Below are 15541 nucleotides of genomic sequence, written 5' to 3'. Positions count from 1 at the left end.
TGCTTGTGTGTTTGCGTGTATGTGTGTGTATGTATGTTTGTGTGTGTGTTTGTTTGTTCGTGTGTGTGTGTGTGTATATGTGTATGTGTGTGTGTATATGTGTATGTGTGTGTATATGTGCTTGTGTGTGCGTGTATGTGTGTGTATGTGTGTGTTTGTGTGTGTGTGTATATGTGTATGTGTGTATGTGTGTTTGTGCATGTGTGTGTGTGTATGTGTGTTTATATGTGTGTGTGTATGTGTGTGTATATGTGTATGTGTGTGTATATGTGTATATGTGTGTGTATATGTGTTTGTGTTTGTGCATGTGTGTGTGTGAGTTTGTATGTGTGTATGTATGTGTGTGTATATGTATATATTTACAATTAGCTGCCATCGCTGCGCTAGTTCTCATGCCGTTCCTGAGGGCATGAGAATGAGGCTCCCATTGCAGCCTATGGAAGCGCGCTCTCTTTAGTGCAATGCTTCCGAGCAATGCAAACGCCAGGTCATGTTCGCATTACGGCTAACTTGTAATACCAGTGCACATTTGCATGCACTGGTATTACTCAGTGGAGCACAAGTATCGCTTTCACGAAACCGATATTTTGCGCTCCCCTTGTAATAGCCCTAAAGATATTCAAATTTGTATTTTTGCTACACATTTTATGAAGAATGCAGATTTGAGTTTTATACCCCTTTAAGAGTTGTGTAAGCAGAAAGGATGTGCTTAATTATTTGTTTGCACAATTCTAGTGAGATAACTGTCAGGTTTTATTGTCATATAAATTGAAATAAGCTGCTAGGGCAGGAATACAGAATAGTTTTTTATGGGGAGTTAATGTCTTCATTTTTATGTGCTTTTTCCAAATGTTCTCTGGGGATTTTAAGGTTTGAAATAATGTTCTACTCTTCTTGGTCCACTGAAATCTACCGCAAATTATAAAATGTGAAACTTGCCTGGAAGTGACCATTAGTAGTTGTTTGAACTATGTTATAAAATGTGTTCTATATGGAGCTTTATAAATGGTGTGTAACTAGATAATGTATGGGTAAGGCGGCAGAAAATGTCTCATTGTAAATATCTTTTTTTTTAATAGCTCATAAGGAAAATATCTCAGTGCTGCTTTTATTCACAGGATTCAGCTATTTAGTGACATAGCAGTGATACAAGATATAGGCGGTGTTTGTGATCGACCCTGCAACCCAAAATATGAAGAGGCCACTCAAAGGCAATACTGTTTCTTAAAATGTAGTTTAAAACATTAATTTTATTATTTCTATTGAAATGCAACAATGTACAGGCGTACCTTGTTTTATTGTGCTTCGCTTTATTGCGCTTCACACATATTGTGTTGTTAACAAATTGAATGTTTGTGGCAACCCTGAGTTGAGCAAGTCTGTTGGCATCAAATTTCCAACATATAAACACATAAATACACATGTACACACACACACACACACACACACACATATATATATATATATATATATATAAACCATAAAAAAGGGCCACACTCACTGAATTTCAAAAAAAGGAAAGAACTTTTAATATGTACATATTAAAATTTCTTCCACTTTTTGAAATCTAGTGAGTGCGGCCCTTTTTTATGGTTTGAATATTGGATGAACTGAACCCTGGTTGTTGCAGTTTACTTAACCCAATTATTTTCTTTTGTGATTCAGAAAGAGCATGCAATTTTAAGCATCTTTCTAAATTACTCCTTTTCTTTGTTCTCTTGCTATCTTTATTTGAAAAAGCAGAAATCTAATTTAAGGAGCCAGACCATTTTTGGTTCAGCACCTGGGTTGCCCTTGCTGATTGGTGGCTAAATGTAGCTACCATTTAGCAAGCGCTACCCAGGGTGCTGAACCAAAAATGGGCCGGCTCCTAACCTTACATTCTTGCTTTTTTTCAAATAAAGAGGACTAGGTATGTGTGTGTTTATACCACCAGCAAAAATATTACGACATGCTGAAGGCTCAGATGATGGTAAGCATTTTTTAGCAATAAAGTATTTTTTAATTAAGGTATGTAGTACATATGTACATAGTATTTTTTAAGCCATTATTCTACGAAACAGTGCCTTTACATTGCGGTCTATGGGAACTGTGTGTTCCCAGTAAATATATATGTATATGCTTATATACTTATATATTTATGTGTTAATATGTGTATATACACATATTAACACATACATACATATGCATATAAACATATACATATATATTTACAATTGCTGCCATCGATGCGCTACTTACCCCTTTGCTGCACTACATTCTCATGCTGTGTCTCGTGGCATGAGAATGAGGCTCTATTTGAAGGCTCTGGAAGCGTGCTTGCGTGAGCGCAATGTTTTCCAGCAATGCGAACGCAAGCTCACGTTCGCATTGCTGTTAACTTGTGCACTGGTATTACCCAGTGGAGCGTAAATATCTCTTTCAAGAAATTGATATTTAGCACTCCACTTGTAATCTGGCCCTTAGTGTTTAATGTCCCTTTAAATCAGAATAAATGTTAATTTATTCTTAAGAAGGATTTATTTGTGAATAAAACAGGGAACACTGTCTTCATAAGGGTACAGGGCCGGATTGGGCCACCAGGATACTGGGAAAAATCCTGGTGGGCTGGCAGCCGTTGGGCTGGCAGGGGCAGCTGCGGTGTGGGAAGAGCACAGTTGAGTTGTGAGGGATGTGCGCGCTCAAAAACCATGCATGCGCCACTTCTAACTGTATTCCCTTAGCCCCGCCCAAACTGAGAACCTGTAGACCACTTTTATAATTTGAGCGGCTGTTTAGAGGGGACTCAGTGCTTCTTTCTGGCTGGGAATAGGTTTAGAGGGGACTCACTCGGTGCATGCTTCTTTCTGGCTGGGGATAGGATAGCAGTAGGGTTGGAGGATCCTTGTACCCCTGAGCCAGAATCTTCATTCTACAAAAGGTCGCCTGTTTGTTGTTGGCAACTCTGCAAGTCACAGAACTACCACTGGACTCTGGAAATGGCTAGCCCTGCCCCTGCTCTAGATCTACAGACATTGCACATCCACAGGAGTCACCACCCCTGATTCTGCGTTCAAGGAGGCTCAGAAGTGGATTGAGGTAAGAATAATATTAGTTTCTAGAAGTGTTTTTGGGAAATGGTCCTCTATCTTTATATTTTTATAAATGTCCTGTTTTCTCTTCTTATGCATAATAAGGAAGGGAATCTGTATATAAAGCCATTGATGCACAAAATTAATCAGAATCAGGGCCGGATTGGGCCATGAGCCGGAGGGGCATTGCTAAGCTGGAGGGGCGGGGCTACGATGGAGGGGTGGGGCTAATATGGATGGGTGGGGCTGAGCTGGGTGGGCGGGGCTGGTCCATACAAATTTCCAGGGCAGGTCTGATTTCCCAGTCCGGCCTTGTAAGGGTATATAAAAACCTTAGTAGATGTTGGCATGCCAACCTACTGCAAACCCCTGCTTGGCATTCAAATATGAACAATAAACTTTATGGTGGAATGAATCTAAAACAATATTATTAAAAGCTTATGCTAAAACAAAGTTTGTACCTTTCCTGCTTCCAAGATAGGTATTTGTGTATTCTTTAAGTAAGTTTTGTTGTAAATGTGTTATATGGCAAAGGGCAAGTATATAGGTATAAACCTCCTGTTTCTCACCCTCCTACCATCTAGATTGTAAAGTTCTCATGGGAACAGGGCCCTCAATTCCCCGTGTATTTGTTTTGTTAAACTTTGTCTGGTGTCTTTTATATTGTATTGTTCTGTACTTTTATCTTTTGTACCCATGGACAGCGCTGCGGAATCTGTTGGTGCTTTATAAATAAAGAATAATAATAATAATATGAGCATCCTGTGTTTGGCCTTTCAATAAAGGAGATACACTCCTTCTTTCACACATTACCAGTGTGCAAACATACATAGAGTTTTGTACAGTTAGCCTTTTAGGCTGCATATCCCTGCTTTAAGTCACTCAACGTGTGTCAGGTTTGAGTTGCGTTGTTCCCACTTTCTTTGTGGTTTGCATATATATTTATTCCAATTCACTATTACATCAAGTTCAGGGCAAAGAACTGGAAAAATATATCCTTGGCCAAAACCCACAAGCTGCTTGTGGTTGTGTAGTGGGTGGATATACTGTACAGCATCATAATTGACTTCCTGCCATATAGTTTGTCATTCTTTTCATAATTAGTTCTTATTTGCAAATAGGCATTTTCAACATGGTTGAGAGATATTTAAAAATAAATCAAATGCCCCTCCTTGTTCGTTGAAGTCAGCTGAAGTACTGGCATTTTTCAATCTTAAATTAAACTGCAATTATAATGTGTGGTTTTTGTTACCAGCAGTTTTTCCATTTCTTTATTCTGACTAGGTGGCATTCACTGCACATCCTTATTAGCCAATTCTCTGTATTATTACACAGACTACTTTATGCACTGACCTTTCTATCACTTTGTCTGTACATATATTTATTTTTCAACAAACTACAAGAGGAGAACAAGGACCATCAAAAATTTCTTAAGGCCCTGTATAGATAGGGAATCAAGCACTCCTTTTTTATAAAAAAAATAGCACAAAAGTGTAGCTAAATTAAACAAATGGAATGAATCTCTGACCAGTACAATCATTGAGAACAAAAAATAATTTATTAATAGTACAGAAAGAAGTAAATCCTAACTGTCCAAACATAGCAATAGGCCAGTTGTGCGCTGGCCTCAGTTATATGTTAGCAACACAAAGTAAAGTATGTTGAACAAACAATATAGTACATGTGGCCAATTAAAACCCTGAAGATGTGCACATCATAATCATAATATTGGCAAAAATACAATCCAAAGACACCTAGTACACTGCTACACCCAAGCTGTACACGGTACCCAAGTCAATACAAGGGATAATTACCGGACAGGTAAATTTTTAGGGATCTAAGCAGTGATAGGTGCTTTGTAAAGATTTCAGGAACAACAATAATGGCAGTATAGTAACAAAAAGAATTACATACAAGTATGAAGAATAGCTATTGCAATGGTTATTAGCAATAAGATAGATAGTGAGTTACATGCAAGTATGAAGAATAACTATTGCAATGGTTATTAGCAATAAGATAGATAGTGGAACATAGTAATACATCCTCCATAATGAATTGCCTCAGTACAGCAGTTACATAGAGACACAGCTGTTTACATAGAGATGCCTGCATATATTGAGATAAAATTCTCACAAGAGTGTATTGCTGAAGAAAACAACCAAATCACACCAGGATGATTTTCCACATATAGCGGTATTGTCTTCAGCCAGACTTAGCATAAGTCCAAGGTGTGCAAAATGGGATAAGTGCTGCCAAAGCTGCATGCGTGTTAGTAAAGCATAGTACTTCTTATTGCTGAAGATGTTGTATAAAAACAGCAAACAAGCCAAATGAGCAGTGGGAGTCAGTCCAGGCTAACCCCCCATATTGCACGTGAAAGCAGCTATATTCCTATGTTAAACCATAAGCATGCACTTATCTGCTTCTGGAGGTGTCCACAATTGAGGTCCGCTGTTTGTTATCGGTTGCCTCCTGAAATACTGCCTTGTAATTGAGTCCCATGAAACAGTTTACTGAGCCAGTTGAATGCTGCACGCTGAGACTGCAGCGTGGTAGGACTGTGTGCTTACTTCCTGGTTGGTCACATGTGCGTCTGTGATCCAATGCCCACATATTTATTTACTGGTTTATCATATTAACAAACATATATGTTAAACATTATTTTGTTCATGAGATGTTTTCTGTGTTGGAGTTTCCTTGTCATGGTCCTTGACTCATTTTCCTTTTTTCCTTTAAAGGGCCATAATACCCAAATGTTTAAACACTTTAAAGTGCTGCAGCATAGCTGTAAAAAGCTGACTAGAAAATATCACCTGAACATCTCTATGTAAAAAAGAAAGATATTTTACCTCAAAAGTTCCTCAGTAGCCACCTCCCATTGTAAAGGATTTCTAAGCAGCATTTTAGTGTGTCTGTCCTGGGACAGCTGAAAGGATGAGCCTCGTGAACTCTCACATTATTTCACCAATCAGGTAAAGGAAGCTTACTATGAAATCTCATGAGAGTTAAGTCAAATCTCATGAGATCACAGTAAGAGTTCATGACCTCAGCACTGCTGATGCTGATTGGCTGCTGTTCATTTCTTCATTTTTTTTATTTTTTTACCTGCAGCTGGGAGCAGCTGAGTATAACTTTTTACACAGAACTTACTCTGCTGAGCTGAGGAAATTGTGAGGTAAAATATCTTCCTTTTTTACATAGAGATGCTCAGGTGATATTTTCCTGTCAGCTTTTTATAGTTATACTGCATCGGTTTCAAGTGATTTAGCATATGAGTATTATGTCCCTTTAAACACTTGTGCCATGGAGGTTTTGGGACGAACTGACACTTCTTCCTACAGTTAATTTTTTTTTAAGTCCCTATTATCATAAACCACAGCAACTTGCAGCTCCTCTCAATAGTGAGTTGCTAGATGGTAGGAAAATTCAGGTTATAATATCAGGATAAAAAAGCAGAAATAAAACAAACAAGGACAAATTGAAAGAGGCAAGAAGAAAGAGTAAGCAGAAATGGGAAAGCAGAGAGAGAGAGATGGTGAGGGGCAGTGAGATAAAGACAGGGAATACAGTATATGCTATATTACTAAACTCTAAATGTGGAATTACTGGCTATATAACCACACTCTGCATGTAGATTTTCTGTCTATACATTAGTCTTTGTACTTGTAATTACTGGCTAAATGCCATACACATGATTACTTGGTATTTAATTGCTCTCCACTTGTATTATTATTATTAGCTTTATACCTACACAGTTTATTTGGACTGCTGCAAAAATCTGTACAGGAAAAGGGAACTCAAATACGAAAACAAAGAGTCAAATAAGGATGAGAGAAGAGGGGGAGGAGAGAAGAAGAGGGTTTCTGATACAGAGGAAGAGAAATGGATGCATTTAAATAATAATTGGTGTATAGTAGGTAGCAGAAGACTACAAGCTCCACAGAACCTCTCACCATATTTGACATTTACCTTTGTGGCCATTTGTGAATCTCCTATGTATTACATGTCTAGAACTGACTGGGACCTTAGATATGTAAATATGTAGTTATTAGATTGTCCAAAGGCACCTACAGTAATGGTTTCTCCCTTAAACAGAAGAGTCTGGCCTTAGATTAGGTCAGGATAAAGGAACACATCTCATATTTTCACTCAATATTCTCAGTTTTCTTCGATAAATGTAATTCCTAAGGATAATGCATGTTGTCTGGATACACAAGAAGAATGGGGAAAATAAAAATGTCTAACTCATTGTCCGTTTCATTTACCTTTTTAAACCAGTGATCAGGGACAACATTCTAAGATCATCAACAGGTCAATTAACTCAGACGTTGGAGAATGTGCAAATAAAACCAAAACATTAGATACATTTAAAATAAAACTATATTTATGTTTTTAACAGACTGCATGGGCTTAGAGATCTGAAGAAGTTTACAATTGGGCATTTGGTTGTGTGCTAAGTACATTTCTTGTGTTACTGAACCCTACCAAATCCTGTTACCTGAAATAGTATTTTTCACTTAAAGGGACATTGTACACTAGATTTTTCTTTGCAGAAATGTTTTGTAGGTATTCCATTTATATAGCCAATATGGTAGTGTTTTTATAAAAATGTTTTGCTTATTTTTTAATAACATTGTACTGATTTTCAGACTCCAAACCAAGCTCCAAAGTATCAGATGTAGACTCAAGTCCACAGATTCCTGCTTGCTCCTGTTTGTGTAATCTGTCTTTTCCTATCTCTTCCTACTTTTTTAGCCCCTTTCAGTGGGTGTCCCAGCCTAACCTCATCGACAGTGCAAAACTGGGAGCTTCTAAGTACATTTCTAAAGGGTTTATACTGTATTTTTAGATCAGTATATGTGTATATTCTTTACGTGCAGTTATTTGAAAATTGGTGTATACTATCCCTTTAATCCTACTGCACACTCTAGTGGCTTTTAATAAACAATGATAATTTATCAGCAATAAACCAATTTCTATAAAAGTCACATCGTTTACATAGGAGTGTGAAATGGAATAAACAGAGGGGCTTCGCAAGTGTCATTTATCAGCTTAAGAAATATCAGACAGACAATGTTTTCATAAGCGAATAGTAAAACAAGCTTAGCATGAGTCTAAAGTAGTGGAACTTTGACAACAATGTTGAGAATACAGGAGATGTTCAGGCAAAAAGCTTTATTTTATTTTTATTTCAAGAGTAGGATCAGCAACCCTTCTTTGCCTCCAACTAATATAGCACCACGTGAATAAATGATGTGCAATCTCTGCACAATTAAATATATTTTTGCATGTTTTTTGATTATCCACTTGGGCAAGACCAAATGGATAGGGGCATACAGGGACCAAAAATAGGGCATTTTAAGGCAGAGCAGCCCCCCCCCCCCCATCCTTTTGTTATTTAACAATACCCAAACACTGACAAGTATAATGTACTAGTTTGATTTACAAAAACATTTACAATTTGTAACACCCTACTGTCACTGTATTTTGTAAATCAGTTGCCATTAAATAGTAAAAAAGGTCAAAAGTAATAAAATAAAACAGAAGCTATTAAAGTTCACATTTAAATAAAGAATAAATGCTTATTGCTATCAGCCAGTAGTCACTTCAAATGAAAGGCACCTAAGCACTTGTCATCACATGTAAATACAGCCCTGGAGGAAGGAATGTGATTTAGGGGCATTTGACCCCAAAGCAGGCCAGTTTAGTGGTGGGTGATACAGATGTGGAAAGGAGGTGCTAAGGGTTGGGGGTACTTAAAGGGAGACTGGAAGCTGAGGGTCCTCTTCAATTCTGGACCAGTGGTGAGAAGAAGCTGCTGATCCGGAGCTGAAGGTTACTTGTCTGATCGCACATACCTTCACCATGGAGAAGCTTCAGGAGGTGTTGGCAGCTGCCCCTGCCCTTTCCAAGGAGCGTGGTGCAGGTTGGCTACGGGAGCAGCTGCAGACGGTGGGCGCCCTGCCGGATACGGGAGGAGCTGAAGAGGAGCCTGGTCGGATGCAGAGACCTGCAGGGAGGTCCAAAGCCCCAGAGCAATTGAGTCTGGAGGCCCCTGTGAGGCGATCACGGGGGGCTTCTAGTGCTGGGCCACGCCGGGCTGGAGGCCGGAATCGGATATCCGTGGGGAGGAGCTTGGTGCTGGTGAGGTCAGATGGTGAGGCGGCGGCTGCTCTTGCTGAGGCCCCTGGAGCTGCTGTGGCGGGAGCGGTGACATCATCGCCGTGGGCGGTTGGCGGCTGTGAGTCAACTGGTGAGCAGTCCGCTGGGATCCGGAAGGGCACGCTGACGGCAAAGGCCATGTAGTGCAATGGTAAGGATGGTCCTCCAGGCTTGGTGGGGGTGGTAGGGGAGCTGGACTACGCATTAGAGAATAAATAGGAAAGGGTACTGGCCTGCGCGGGGGGGGGCTCCGGGGATAAGAGGCTGGAAGGGGGGGGGGGAACAAGCTGCAGTGTCTCAGGTGTGGGCGGTAGTATGGGTGGGAGATATGATGAGGTGTGAACTTGCTTTATGTTACCAGAGGGGGATATAAGAGGGGTTTTGCTCCAGGGATGGCTTAGGCTATAGGCACTGTGGCATGTTAATGGGGCCCGGTGTGGGGAACAAGACCAGGCCTACTACAAAGCGAGAGGTTCCTGAGGCTCATGTTAGGTTGGGGCAATTGGTTTGGGAGTCATGGAGTGTTGCTGGGGCGCAGTTTGCCCCCAAGTGAATATGGGTGGTGGCCAGAAGTTTGGTCTTAGCAAGCACGTGGGTAGCATGAGTGGTACAGATACTTTGGGGTTGCTAGGGTGGTGCTTGTGACTGGAATCCCCCCCCCTCTTCCCCCTCCCTCCCTATTCCCCCCTCTCTCCCTCTCCCCCCCTCCCTCTCTCTTCCCCCTCCCTCTTCCCCCCTCTCCCTCTTCCCCCCTCTCCCTCTTCCCCTCTCTTCCTCTTCCCCTTCCCCCCTCCCTCTCCCCCTCGCCCCTCTTTCCCCTCCCTTCCCCCCTTCTCCCCCCTCCCTCCCCTGGGGTATTTGATTTCGGGGAGGACGTGGGTAGCATAGGCTTTTCGGTTGCTTTGGGTGCTAGGGTAAGTGACTAGGGGCCAGAATCTGTCTCCTAATAGCACCCCCCCACACACACACACACACACAGGGTATTTAATTTTTGTAATAGGGAGGGCGGGTCTGGGTGAAGGGGTGAATTGTGCCCTGTTTCTTTCCTAGTGGAGGTACCGGTGGTTACTGTGAGAGGCCCAGGGGCGGCTGGGCAAAGTCTGGATGGTACCGGCGGTGATCTGGAGGCACACAGTGAATTTATTAATTTGGAGGGCGCCTTCACTGATTTTGATGAGAACCCAGGGGAAGGCACATCGGCAGGGGTGGAATCGGCTGGCCAGGTAGGCGAATTAGATGCTTTGGCGCAGCTTTTACGTTGTTTGTCTCCACAGCTGCAAAAACAGGGTGGGCAGCGGAGTAGGAGAGTGGTGGAGACTACAGCTGCCTGCAGTGGTGAGCTAGGAAGTTTGGGTACAACTGATGGGGGCCTAATGTCACGGGCTGTCATGTTTTCTTACAGGAGAGCAGGAGTAATCAGGGAGTGAGGCAAGGGGCTATTGGTGCCAGTTCACGGCTCGGCAAGTCTCAGTTGCCTTTTCCCAGGAGAAGGGAGGTGGATGTCCGTTCAATACCGACCTGGGGGTGTTTAGAGTGCTCGCCTCGTGGCCAGAGCAAGGAACGGAGGTGGCCTGGGGAGAGTAGGAGGAGGTTGCCTTTACACAGGAGGCATTCAGGAAGGAGAGAGGAACGTGGGCCCAGTCTGCGGCCACCTGAGCATAGGCGTGATGGGAGCGATTGTCGTGCAACGGGACCAGTGACGGCGCCTGGAGGAGCAGGTGAGGTGCCTTATGGGGGGGGGCTGTGGGGACGGGCGGTGGGTTCAGCTGAATGTCTTGGTGCAAGGTTTGAAAGAACTGCTTGCTAAGTTTGAGAAGGGTGATGGATCCCCGGGATCGGGGAGTCAGGTTGCTAGAGGTGCATGGGTCCAAACTGTCGCAGCCGAAGGTTAGTGAGCAGGGAGAGGTGGGGGGGGGCAGTGGGACTCGTGAGTGATGCGGCCATATCGGGTGTTGCTGGCGGAGCCAGGGGGCTTAAAGTGACTGAGGAGGCCTTTTAGGCGCCCCTGTTTGTGTTCCATTGGCCCGTTGGGGCTCCACTTGGCATCAGAAATCAAAGAAAAGATCTGGAAACGCGAGTTTCTTGAGATTTTTTCATTACTTCCAGTGGACCAGTTCCTGAAGGTTAAGGAGGATACCAAGGGAGAGTCAGGAAAGAAAGAAAACGGAGGAGAGGAAGAAGCAGTACTGTAAATTGCCAAAAATGTTAAGCAATTGGTCAAGGGCCTTTTGTATCCTTGCTACTGTGATAACTGAGAAGTTTCTGGAGCAAGGGTCGTCGTTATTTTGTTATTATGATGAGATTTCCTCAGCTTATTGTATATACGGTGGGCTTGTATGGTGGCGATACGACGAGCAATTCCGTCAACGGTTGGCCATCTGGCCCGCGCTGGGATGATAGTGACATGGGGATATGGCTGGAGATCATGACCCCCTTAAGGTCGGGGGGTCCTTTCGAGTTAGGGGAACCATGCTCAGCGGTGGCACGAGTGCCAGTACTGCTGCCCCCATCAGAAAGGAGTTGTGTTTCCAATATAACGAGAGCCAGTGTCGTTTTGGAGTCTCCTGTAAATATAGACATGAGTGTTCACGGTGCAGGGGTTTGCATTCCTTCGCGAAATGCTTTAAAAGAGGTCGGACGAGTGGTATGCCGGGGGAGGTGGTTGTTCTGGGCCAAGACTCTGGTGAATATAAAAAAGATGGTGCCCTGGCTAAAACAGTACGGTAGGTTGAAGGGTAAGGCGGGCGACGCTGAGCTTACGGTTTTCAGTTCAGGTTTTTGGATCCTGTTTCAGCCCAGAGAGGGAACGCAGAATGTGGGGAATTTAAAATCGGTTAGGGAGCATCCGGAGGTGGTGTGGGACAAGCTAGCGAAGGAGGTAGCTTTAGGCCGCATGGCAGGTCCCTTTAAGGAACTGCCTTTGGCCAACTTGTGGATCTCTCCTTTGGGGGTAGTGACAAAAAAGGTTCAGGGGCAGTACCGGATGATCCACCACCTGTCCTACCCAAAGGGATCATCTGTTAACGACGGTATTGACCCTTTATTGTCTGCAGTTTCCTATGCGTCTTTTGATGCAGCGGTGCAATTGGTTAGGGCAGCTGGGACCGGGGCTTTGTTGGCAAAGGTCAACGTGGAGGCTGCCTTTCGGCTTTTGCCAGTGCATCCAAAATGCCACCATTTGTTTTTTTGACGAGGAGTATTTTGTAGACCTGTGTTTACCGATGGGTTGTTCCATCTCATGCTCCTATTTCGAAAAGTTTAGCTGCTTTGTGGAGTGGGTAGTAAAACGGGTGTCTGGTCTAAAGTCTGTGGTCTATTACCTGGATGATTTTTTATTGGTCGGGCTTCCCCAGTCTGCTGTTTGCGCGAAGTTGATGGCGTCTTTTATGCGGGTTGCGAGTGACTTCGGAATTCCGATTGCAGCAGATAAGTCGGAAGGCCCAGGGACAGTATTATGCTTTTTAGGGATACAGATTGACTCGGTGTTGATGGAGTGCAGTTTGTCGAGAGACAAGGTGGTTGATTTGGTGGACACGTTAAGAATGACAGTGGGGCGGCCTAAGCTGACGTTGTGGGAGATGCTATCGGTGTTGGGGAAACTTAACTTTGCCTGCCGGATTTTTTGTTGGAGACTAGCTTTGGCGACGGTGGTGGCTACGGAGCCTTTTCATCATGTCCGAGTGACCCGTCACATTAGGGAAGATCTGCGGGTGTGGCTTTTATTTCTCCAGGATTTCAATGGTAGGTCCATGATACAGGGCGCTGTTTTATGGTCTGAGTTGAACCTGTTTACTGATGCATCCAGTGCTCATGGTTTCGGGGTTTTCCTTGATGGGAAATGGTGCGCCGATACATGGCCCGCGGATTGGGTTTCAGCAGGTCTGAACAAGAACCTGGTGTTCTTGGAGCTATTTCCCTTGTTGGTGTCCTTGAAGTTGGGGCCGTGTAGGTTGAGGGACAGGAAGGTTTTGTTTCATTCTGACAACATGGGGGTGGTCATGGCTCTTAATAACTTGATGGCTTCTTCCCCCCCTGGTTGTGTTCTTGCTCCGCTTGTTTGTTTTAGAATGCCTGAGATTGAACGTATGGTTTAGGGTCGCTCATGTCCCTGGGGCATCTAATTACATTGCTAATGCTCTTTCCCGTGTGCAGTGGGACCAGTTCCGAACTCTGGCTCCAGCGGCAGCTGTGGAAGGGGAGCGATGTCCGGCAGGTTTGTGGAAGGAGGCTTTCCCAGATTGATGAGCTTAGTGAGGGCGGCTTTAGCCGACAGTACATGGAAGGCGTACATTAAGGTATGGAGTGATTGGCACTTATTTTTGAGGTAAGGGGGCTATTCCTTTTCGGAGGAGGCTTGTTTTCAGGCTTTAGTTCGTTGGATTGCAGTTTGGGGTAGGGGACACATTTCTAAAGCGATGGTACAGAGGCGTTTGGTGGCCTTAGCTTTACTGTGTCAGCTGTTGGGTTTTAGGGATATTACTAAGTCTTTTGTGGTCCGGTTGGCTGGACTTGGATTGGTCAGAGGTAAAGTTAGGGTGGATGGCAGGAGACCTGTCATATTTTCTATACTTGAGAGGGTAGTGGGAGCATTGCCGCCAGTCTGTTTTTTGCGGCTTTCCGCCGTCGTCGTTTTTTGTGGCTTTCCGCATTTCGGAGATTGTGGTGCTTAATAAGCAAGATAGAGGGGTATTCAGGTGGCTGATGTAGTTATAGAGGATTGACAGATTTGTATATGGCTCCGGCAGTCCAAGACGGACCAAGCGGGGAAGGGCCGCTTAAACCGGTTGGGGATGATTGGGGGCCTTGCTGCCCATTTGGAGCAGTTTTGAATTTCTTGCAAGTACGGTCGAGTGGGAGCGGGCCATTCTTGGTACATTCTGACGGTTCGTCACTGTCTAAATTTCAGTTCATAGCAGTGTTTTGGAAGGCGTTGGCGTGGGTCGGGTTGCCGGCGTTAGAATTTAGTTCACATTCGTTTAGAATCGGAGCAGCTACTGAGGCGAGAATGCTGGGGATGAGTGATGAGAGAATTAAAGGGATTGGGAGGTGGTCTTCAGGGAGGTTTAAGACTTACATTCGGCAGTATTTGGCACTATAAGGTTATCTACTGTTTTCCAGGTCCGGTGGAGTGCTGGGTCATCGGGCACTCTTACATCTATTGTTGTCAACTTGGCTTATCGGTTGAGGAGGTGGTGTTGAGATGGCTGGGTTTCCGGGGTTTGAAATGGGACCAGGTTTTGTTGAAAGTTGTGGAGTATGCCAGGCTCTTCCGCCCTCCAGGGATTTTGGTAATTCATGCGGGGGGGAACGATCTGGGGTTTACGGCACAGAGAGATCTAGTGTCTAGAATGAAGGATGATTTAGGGAGAATATGGGAGCTCTTTCCTCAGCTACGGGTGGTTTGGTTGGAGTTGGAACCCAGGGTTTTTTGGAGGGCAGCGTGGGATAACAGGAAGCTGGATACTTCCAGGAAAAAAATTAACAGGGTTTTGAGTAGTTTTGTGAGGCAAAAAGGAGGGGTGTCGATATGAAACGTGGAGTTCGAAGGTGAATCTGGCAGGTGTTTTTTCTTGAAAGACGGGGTACACCTGAATGAGGTCGGTCTGCAGTTGTTTCATTTTAACCTGAAAGAAGGGGTTTTAAAGGCCTTGAGTGTTTGGCAGGGCTCGGCCAGTGGCCAGGCCGGTGGCGGTGTTGATGTATGAGAAGTTGTGAAGCAATGTTGGTTCCTCCTGTGGTCCAGGAGAGTTGCAATATGTTACTTAAGTTTTAAGAGTTATTGAGCCCCTATGGGGCATGCACTAATGTGGGTTACTTTGTAGCCAATGTTTTATGTGATGTAGAAGTTAAATTGTTTACATGTTAAAGAATAAATTGGCTGCAGCCTTTTAACCCCAAGAACGTTGTGTTTATTTTAGGATAAGAGAGCGTAGTGCCTAAGTATGGGGGTCAAATGCACTATCAGAGAGAAATAATACAAACAGACATCCACAGGCAGTAGTCATTATTACATTTTCTTAAAACTCTTTACAATATTAAAATGGTACAAAAAAAAAATACATGCTAGTTATGCAAATATACAAATGATACAATATTATGCACTGTAACATTAGAACCATGGTCTAAGAACTTTATTCAAACAGACACACCCCATATATTCAAGCATGTTCGGGTTTAATTTTCAGTTTTTTTTCTGTAAAAACTTAAGGGGTCCTATGAGACATAAAAAAGATGAAGGGCCAAATTACAAGTGGAGCACTAATTAACGCTCCCGCTCTTACGTTAATTGCGCTAGAAGTAGGCTTTTT

The sequence above is a fragment of the Bombina bombina genome, chromosome 1 (assembly GCF_027579735.1).
Source record: "Bombina bombina isolate aBomBom1 chromosome 1, aBomBom1.pri, whole genome shotgun sequence".
Taxonomy (NCBI): domain Eukaryota; kingdom Metazoa; phylum Chordata; class Amphibia; order Anura; family Bombinatoridae; genus Bombina; species Bombina bombina.
Note: the sequence above shows the minus strand (reverse complement) of the source record.